Below are 10,467 nucleotides of genomic sequence, written 5' to 3' on the forward strand. Positions count from 1 at the left end.
CCTTGAGTACATTGTGTCGAATACCTTTTTCTATTATATTATTATTTAATTCTAATTTTAAAATATGACAAACAAAAATAATAATTTATGTTAGTAAATTTATAAGTTGTATTCGAAGTCTTGAGATGTTATCTCATCAAAAATAAAAACGTACTTCGTATAAACTTGCTAAACTCGTATTTAAAAATCTCAACAGACAGAATCACAAAAGCTGAATTGAATTTAACTGAAAAGAGCTTCTCGAATCGTCTAAATAGCACTCAGTAGTTTCCCTGCAACAGAATTTCAATTGCTTTGTATTGAACGCATACAAAATTCGTATCGGCGTCAATGAGTCGCCGCCTGAGTCAACACGGCTAAGATATCGTCATAGCTTGGGCGAGATCGCAGATACGCCACGTAGTAAAACTATTCCAAGTAAACAGATGTTTGTTTTAGGTGCGGGGCGTTTTTAAAGGAATCGGACGAAATTGTTCTGTTTTAGTTTAGTAGTGTTACTTCTTTTGTTCTATAGGGTATAAAAATGATAAAAAATTTGAACACTATTGCTTGTCTTTACCATTTATAAACGAATTATATATAATCAAAGTAATAAAATTAGATCATAAAATGTTAAGTTCGTCAGAATCCCCAAGAGCTACTTGGTTCCCAGAACAAATCAAAAACTAATAATGTAATTTAATTCCTCTTTAACTTTTGTACATTTTCTTTATGTCAAGTAATAGTTAAATAGATCTACAGATTGCTATATTGATCAATCTTCGTTCCTAATCATATAGCCTATATACCCTCCTCAGGATCCGCAGGAATGACGAGTCAATACGTGTGGTGCTGGTTTGGCCGCAGGTATTTGGCTTACGCCTAAACGGAGGCACCGCTCCGGGTTTAATATTAGTTTTCCTTCTTTTTTATTTTCGGTTTATTCGGAGATTCGGTGTTGACGTCTCTGTCGTTGTGGGGTCACAGGTCCTCAATAAACAGGCTCACTGAAAAAAAAACAAATCGAAGTAGTAGTTTTCAAGATAATTCTTCATACACAAACACACCAGCTTAATAATATAAATATAGATTTGCTACCAATAAGCTTTTACTCTTTGACAGCGTCTAAGGAGGTAGCGCTTAGCAAAGATTCTTCTTTAGAAAATGATAGAGGGTGTTTTAAAATTGAGTAATGCAATGCACTTACTGAGAAATATTCTTTTGCGTTGCTTCCTAACAGCGAGATAAATTAGATTCTAGCTGCTTTCTTTCAACGGTTTGATAGATTTAAAATGAACGATATTATTTAAAATTTAAGTATGTATTGAGGTGACGTGTAAAAAGGAGATATATGCCATATTATATGTGAGTGGCGAATGGACATTACATTTACCCGTGATAGGCATATGTGTAGACCCGTCTGGGTAATTATCACCAGTAATTCTTTTTTTTTTATATGCCCTGGCATGGCAAATGACTCTACTCCACCTGATGGTAAGTGGTAGTAGAGTCCAAACGCGACGACGGCTAGTACAGTCGGGAAGAATGTTCTGTACTAGCCGTCCCCGCCTTGCCGGCCCGCAAGATGCTTCTTCACGCCTCGTTTGAAGGAACCACGCCTCGTTCGAAGGAAACACGCCTCGTTTGAAGGAAAATCTGTCGCATTCACTTTTAAAGGAAGGAAGGAATTCAAATAAAATAAAAATATATAATATTTTCATTAACTTAATTTATGCTAATTTTTACTTACAGTACTTCGCTTTAGAGTTTAAATCTATGATTAAATTTTGCTAGATTGTAACAAATCAACAGAAATTATTGTTACTAGCCGTCTTTTAAAGGCGTAGTTACAACTTGCGGGCTCGTGAGTAGCAATGAACGTTTCTCAAATATTAACTAATCCTTTTAATTTTAAGATTCAAATTAAACAAAAAACACGATGGTGTCTTTTATCAAAATAAGTTTACAAGTTCCCGGTAAATGTACGCGCGGTTTTTAACGGGAAAACCTGTACAATAATGTTTAACTGTAACTAATCGACCTTCAGTGTAATGTTTAGTGTACAAAGACTCAATCAATCAATCAATCAACAGCCAATCGTTGTCCACTGCTGAACATAGGCCTCTCCCAAGGTGCGCCAAAGCTCCCTGTCCTCCGCCTTCCGCATCCAGTTGGTGCCCGCCACCTTCTTAAGGTCGTCGGTCCACCTGGCTGGAGGGCGCCCTACGCTGCGCTTGCCGATTCGCGGTCGCCACTCTAGGACTCGTCTGATCCAACAAAAAAAGACTCGGTATGGTTATATTCGTTGTTGGGATAACACAAACGAATCGCGCAAAAACTTTTTTTTGTTGGGCAAAACTTTTATATTTAACTTTAAATTGTTTTTATATTTTTTTTTAACTGTAGTGAATACAATTTTAAACAAATTTTTGTAAACACCATTTATTTTCATCCATTTAGCAACTAAAATATATTTTCGTTTAAGTTAAACAGTTTTAAAGTATTTTGATAAAGTAAAAGGAATAACTCCAGGTATTTCCAAGAAACTTCTAGTTACATTTGACAATTATAATAATAATATCCTGGGACATTATTCACACACGGCCATCTGATCCCAAGCTAAGCAGAGTTTTAAATGGAAACCAGGCAACTTATATACTACATATACTATTTTATTTTGTAAATCCATACTTATATAGATAATTACACCCATTTAGGGAAACAGACACGTTCATGCACATAAATGTTTGTTCTGGGTGGCAATCGAACCCACAACCTTCGGCGAGAAAGTATTTAGCAACCACGCTAACCGGCCTGTCATTCAATTAGATGTTAGTTCATTGTTAAATATTTTATAATTCTTACATTATTAAAATTATTAATTAAAAGGAATATATCCTTCATCTTAAAATAATTAATACTTGAATTGAAAAACAGCCCTATATTGAAGTTTTTGTAACATGATAAAACAAAAAAGTAACTGTTTGAACGTATAAGGTTAGTTCAATCCACATTTATAAACGCGCCCAACCACTACAGCTCACATTGCAGACATGTACTGTAGCGGTAGAAAAAAAGAGTAGAGCGCTTCGTTGTGTTGAACTACCTATGTATAATTAATAGAGATCTTACGATTTTCTTTAAGTTAACAATAAAAGTCACTCAAATAAAGATTTTACTTTTTTATGACTGTAAAAGTAAAAGTAAAAGCCGAGATGGCCCTGTGGTAAGAACGCGTGAATCTTAACTGATAATCGTGGGTTCAAGCCCGGGCAAGCACCATTGAATTTTCATGTGCTTAATTTGTCATTATAATCCATCTCGTACTTTACGGTGAAGGAAAACATCGTGAGGAAACCTGCACCAACCCGCATTGGAGCAGCGTGGTGGAATAAGCTCCAAGCCTTCTCCTCAAAAAGAGGAGAGGAGGCCTTTAGCCCAGCAGTGGGACATTCACAGGCTGTTACGGTAAAAGTAAAAGCGGTTCATTTAGACTGTACCTCCCTCATATTTACAGTAGGGGAGAGAGGGCACAATCGAATAATTAGCAAATATTTGTATAAAGTAATTGGTGCAACCGGCAGCCAACAGAAATAAGTGCCTCGGGCTTATTTGTTCTTGTCATACAGAAAAAAATAGTAATGCAATTTATCCAGTTATATGTTTTATAATTGTTTCCTTTTGTCATAATTATTGTTTTAATTAGTTTTTTTTTATCATTATTAGTGTTTATATCTCTCTTTCCCAAATAAATAATCTATTTTTTTTAATTTACAACAGATAAACGGCTTGGCAAATAAAGCCACCTGATGTTAAGAGCTCCCCGTCGTTATATTGGCACTGTAAGAAATATTTACCATTAGTGTGCCGTGTTAAAAAGTTCTCAAAACTGTATTTAGTTCAACACGCGGAAAAGTTTCGGGATATATTTTTACAACAATGGAATTAATGCAATAATCGTTTAAAACCAAATGAAACACGGATGCCGAGATTCCTGAGTTTAAACGATATCTATTAAGGGGTAAATTACTTTATTAGAATTTCGGCGATCATTACAAACTGTTGCCGTAACAAGATTGCTTAATTACTTTGTCGATGAAGTAAACTTATCGCTTTGAAACTGTTTCGGAAAGTAAGACATACACCTTTGCTACATAATAATGACATAATTATCTACGAACAATCGTTTTCATTTTCATTGAAATAAAAAAATACACGCTATATGGTAATTTGGAGTTATTTGTGGTATTAATATTTCTAAATTAAGTTAAAATAAAGTTTTTAGTAATTGCTGGTATAATGGGTAACCCATAGGGCTTTGTACAAGGCCCTATGGGTTACCTCTCATTCATCACTTTTTCAACCGCCAAACTGCAATACTTAGTATTGTTGTGTTGCGGTTTGAAGAGTGAATGAGCCAGTGAAACTACAGTCACAAGAGTCATGAAGATTGAGTGACCTATGTATAATAACAATAATAAAAATGAAATTTTCTCACGTATAATCCGCAAAAACGCATGCTCATGCAAACATCATGTTAAGTTTGCGTGTGCAAATGCGCAAATTAAAAACAATTTTATAATATTTAATAAACTAATATTTTTAAAGCTAAATATTTCCAATTATTATAAAGAAATTTCTTATGAATTGTCGATACAAAAGTTATGAAAATATATTCACACTTCAGACGTCAATACGACTGAAACAGTCCTGAACAAACTTCGATTGATTTTTTTTTTATTTTCAACTCAGTTATATTAAAAAAGTTCGCGAACAGTTGGGATAAGCGTTGACGGCCTACGGTATACTTTTCACTTATTTGAGTTCCCTTCGAAATTAAAGATGTAAATCTGAGAATTGAAATGTCACAAATATAATAATGATATTTTTTTTTCATCCTAAAACAATAAAAACTTATAGATGGTAAAATTTGGATCGGTTTTGCTTTTTTTCATTTACTTTGCCTGTTCAGACGGTTCAAATCGCTTTTGATTCGATAGTTGATCTTCTTAAATGGATAGTTTTTTATATAGGTAGGTAGACTGGCAAATGGGCCGCCTCATTGTTAATAATCAACACCACAGTTTACAGTTTCATTCTAAGAAATATTAACCATCCCTCTTTTAACATTTTCAATGCGATACCAACCTTATGAACTAAGATATTATGTCCCTTGCATGTTACATAAGCTTAAATATTGCTTATGTAAGTACTAATTATAATAGCTTTGAATTAAAATATTTATGTAATTTACAGAGTTTTTAATAACAGCTTCTTATATTAATTATAATTTCAAGTAGAAGCTGTTATTAAAAACTCTGTAGTTTTTAATAACAGCTTCTACTTGAAATTATGTGTCAAACATCGCTGAATTCAAATTTTGTAAAAAATAAAAAAAAGTCGCATTGGCGTCATTCTTCAACAGTGGGGATATTGTAAAAAAATACTCGAAAGTAATTGTAGAAAACGGTCGTGAAATGTCAGAAAATTATATACCACATTGACCATAATGATTGTAACATTTCAAGAATACACGCATCAAAATATTAGTCAAGTCAATATTTCAAGGATAAGTAATGAAGTGAATTCTTACAGTATAACTCAGCAATTCAGCAGTGACGTGTTCGTCACACGTCTCATGATAGCAAGCTAGAAATTCCAGTGAAGTGTTTAATTGCAGTGTTTTATTTGACTATAAAACCCATTTTAATTATTTACCTAATTTGAAGCTTATATAATATTTCTACGGAGTGATAATTTCGACTCAATGATTAATAAAGCGCGGCTCGTAAAATTCCTACCTTGGTTGAGCCGCTGGTGAAGGAGGAGAAGGAGTGTGCGAGCTTAAGTTCACTTGTAAGATATAAATAGTTCTGTGTATACATATTTTATTATTATTAAAATTTTGTGGAGTTATTTATTTTATAGTTCATAAATAAAAGTACTTGTAATAACTTAAGATAAGTTCATAAAAACGCATGGTTATAAATATAGCTATTAAGATTTTTAAAGCATGAAGCGCTGGAGAATATTGATTCCATACTAAGGCAGTCTGATCGTTCAGTTAATTTTTTTCTTCAAGCGTTGTATAGTGAGTAGGCGATGCATGATACTCGCTTTTACAAACCACTCGATAATTCTCTCCTTGTATTAATTGGCTTTTAATAAATGTAATTAAGTGGAAAATTCATTTGAACCCTGTGTTCGTGATTAATTTTTTTATTGGGAGCGCTTATTTTACACTTGAGTTCACATTGAATTTTAACGAATTGTGAATTTTTCATAAAATTAGTTCGTTTCTTTATTGATTCAAGATGATTTGAAGCCATTCTTTGTGTAAAGTGACATAAGTATCTAAGATTTTTGTCGGTAATAAACAACTTAATAAATAAACAGTAAAAAAACTATTTTTAAAACAAGAATTTATATTTGCACAAATATATCTACGCTGTTTATCGTTGATCAGTTCGTTCACCTGGAGTCTATCCTGGGTGTAAGATAACTAACAAACGGACATTGCTTAAATAAGAAAGTCTTGTAAAAATAAATAATCAGAAACCTAAAAACTTAAAACAAATAACATTTTGAAACATTACGCATAGAAACAATCGAATGCGATTTCTAAATTGAACTCTTATAAGAACTGAAAAACTTGACAACAATTAAATTATTATTAAATACTTAATCGAACGGAGATGGCTCAGTTATTAATAAGTTGAATCTCAACCGAATATTGTGCATTTGACTTTGACAAGCACCAATAAGTCTTCACACGCATCTCGTGCTCGATGGTACATGAAAAACCGGATCAAGTCAGCTGCCGTAACCGTAACAGCCTGTGAATGTCCCACTGCTGGGCTAAAGGCCTCCTCTCCTCTTTTTGAGAAGAAGGTTTGGAGCTTATTCCACCACGCTGCTCCAATGCGGGTTGGTAGAATTCACATGTGGCAGAATTTCAGTGAAATTAGACACATGCAGGTTTCCTCACGATGTTTTCCTTCACCGTAAAGCACGAGATGAATTATAATCACAAATTAAGCACATGAAAATTCAGCGGTGCTTGCCCGGGTTTGAACCCACGATCATCGGTTAAGATTCAGGCGTTCTTACCACGGGGCCATCTCGGCTTTTTTTCAGTCAGCTGCAAGTTAGATAAAATCCTACTATATTTGCTTACCATTTACCATATAAGCCAACTGCGCAGGACGTAGTATAGTGCACAAGTGTGTGCGCAAACAGGTGAACTCTCTATTCTCTTACTCTCATAATCCGATGGGACGGCACCCGACACGACTGGAAAGGCGCCGTACGAACGGCTTTACGTGCTTTCCGAGGCTCGGGAGTGTATAATTCCAACATCCTGACTTCGGGCTGCTGAAAACATTTTGTTGTTATAATATAAATAATAGCTCCAATAATATTCGTATATTAAGTACAATATAATTTTATCATCGACTCTTCATTAAGCTATGAGATAAAGCAGGAGCGAGACAGAGCTCATTACACTAAACGAATTATCCTCTACCCACTAATTACCGCGTTTCGTATTAATCTATCTTCATTTGCAAATGAACCAGGAATTACCATCTTGCGGTCTTTCTGCATTCCTATCTTTAGTAATTTTAAATAGCCTATTGTTAAATGTGATAAAACAGACCGCACTTTTATCTTGGAAAGCATTTTTTAAGTTTGAAACTTTCTTACATTTGTTCGGGAGTCTTATCTAATTAAATTGTATTATGGGCGAATCTTTGCAACGATTTCTCTCTTTCTGTCGTCAATAGTTTAGCCCTTGAAAAACAAAGACAAATCATTTTCTTCATTGTTTATAAGTAATATATGATAAAACTTTTACTCACCGTTCTGATCTATGATGCCAAGAATCAGTCAAGTCATAATTTCTTTAACAAGTAATAATTTACTATTTAATCATAATAATGCCCATTATGGATTTTCTGTGGTAGCATGTCAGTAGTAAAATAACTACACTCATCACACACCGAGGAGAAAGAGCATAATCCAGTATGGACTGCCAGATGCATACGGTTAAATTTGACAGGTGATTTTTTCGTTAGCAATCTGCTTGATCTTGGCCTGATCTGAATCAATGACCTTCGTTTAAGTAAGCTTATTGTGTGTCTTTGGGAGTGTGTGTATTGTATAAATATAAAAGTAAACACAGAACATTTTCACTGACAATAGTTTATTTATTTATTAAGGATCTCCAACAAAGGTTACACTTACGAGTACATTACATTAAGGAATAATGTTTTAAAATACGTTTGCTCCTTCAATAAAGGAGACCCCAAGGAGACAGCAAGCACATAAATAATGACTAAACAGAAATAAAAAGTATATAAAAGTAATGTTACATAGTGGTACTCAATAGTTACACGAAGTATTTGGTAAAAAATTCAACTGGATATTAATTATATGATTCTGATAGACGACAAATTGTAAGTGAAGGGAACAATTTTAAATAGAATAAGTTTAAAAAATATTTATTTATTTAAAATCTATTTGTATTTTGCTTTCATAGTTCAATCTAAATATGATCTGTTTAGGAACAAATTTATTAAAACATAATAAACTAACTAATTATAAATATATAAATTATTTGTTTTAAAATAACATATATTCACTAGAAAGTTACATTTAAATACGAATTTCGAGCGATTTGTACATCTGTAATTATGAAACTTCATGGTTAAATAATACGAATATTAATGGGTTTAATTGTAGTTGATGATAGAGAACGGTGAATTTGATGGGGAAATTATATGCCTAATTAGAACAAATGATCCTCGCTACCGTATTTGTTATGTATGTTACTTGAAAGAGAAATTGAATATTTTATAATGGCAGCATAATTATGTAATATATATAGGATATATATAAAATAGGTTTTCAAATCCAGCCAGGTCTCTGTAGACTAGATCGAAAATCAGGAGATTCCATAGAAAAAATTACAATTAGATTAAATGTACAATTCTTACGTGTCGTAGTTAGATTGACATTTCTAATGATTTATCAAAATGACATGCTAGTAACATTTAAAAATCGCTGTGTTGCAAATATAATGTTTTGCTAGGTTCGCAGATATTGAAACAAAAATTTTTTGGAAAGGTTGCGATCATTTTTATCGAAAATATAAGGGGTTATTAAAAATAGTGACTATTCGTGCATTATGCGGAAAGCAATCGAACCTTAATGAAAAATGACGAGTCGATAGTTTATGCTTTGGGCAGTAAGTACGGTACCTTTTATTTCGAAAAAAAAAGAAATTTATCATGGTTGTCATGTTGTAAATGGACATAATTAAATAGTAAAATATATGACTATATTAAGAAATTTTTATCTTTTAAAGTAAAAGTAAAAAAATATGTATTTTTGCTGGATTAAAGCCTCGTCTCATTGAGAAGGTTTGGAGATAATTTCACCGATACTTTGTGCTTTCATCACTGAGCTTATGATGAATAAAAAATATAAATAAGGCAACTGAAAATTCAATTCTTTCCAGATTTAAATTGAATCGTCAATTAAGATTCACGTGCTCTAACCACTGAGGTTTTGCACCTTATTTTTGTTCAGCTTCTTCCTGAGATAATGCATTCAAATCAATCCAAAATATATTCGAGAAGAACTTTTGAGTCGTCATTTAAAAAAAATTGAATTTAAAGCCACCACCGGTTTGGAATATGGTTTCTACTGAGAAGAACAGGAAAGAATCTCAATGAACGATGAAGATTATGATTAGGGGGGTTAAACTAATTAGCTAAGTTAAGCTTAGTAAAGATGTTCTTAATCTATAAACATTTTAATATAACAATTGGTACTTAAAACTTTGTCTAAATAAGCGAACAAGGGGTTCGGGTTTCAAAAAACGGTTATCTAAATACTATGAATAATGAACACACGTAATAAAAGTCTATAGTAAGCAAGTAAACCAACGAATTTCCATGTCAAACAATTTATAAACAATTCATCTAAGCCGGCCATATTGAAAAATATTTAGAATTCCAGAACATAGATGACGAGTTAACTTGTAGCCCGAAGCAACAATTTCTCAGATCCCCGACCACATCTAAGTCCTTTACAAACATTTTTAACGTGTCTGAGGGGCGCCTTAGACACGAGTACTTGTCAAAATAAGTCTTCAATACAAACATGCATCATGGAAAATGTTACTGTATGTTTTCAAAAATAAGGTTCAAAATCAAATAATTAAAATTATAACTGTTCAATAGAATAGCAAATGTTGTTGTTTTAAAGTCGGCTTTATTTTAAAAAGGTTAAAGTTTATTTTAAAATGTTGTCATGTTTTTTTTTTGTAGTTGTTATTCGTAAATTTTAACAGTCCAAATAAACAATTGTAATGTTGATTTTATTAAAGGTTCTTTTTTGTTATTATAAACTATAAGGTTTTTATCTTTTCAAATTTATAGAAATACTAGTTATATACTTTAAAAAACACAATTATATATTATT

The sequence above is a fragment of the Nymphalis io genome, chromosome 11, assembly GCF_905147045.1.
Source record: "Nymphalis io chromosome 11, ilAglIoxx1.1, whole genome shotgun sequence".
NCBI lineage: Eukaryota > Metazoa > Arthropoda > Insecta > Lepidoptera > Nymphalidae > Nymphalis > Nymphalis io.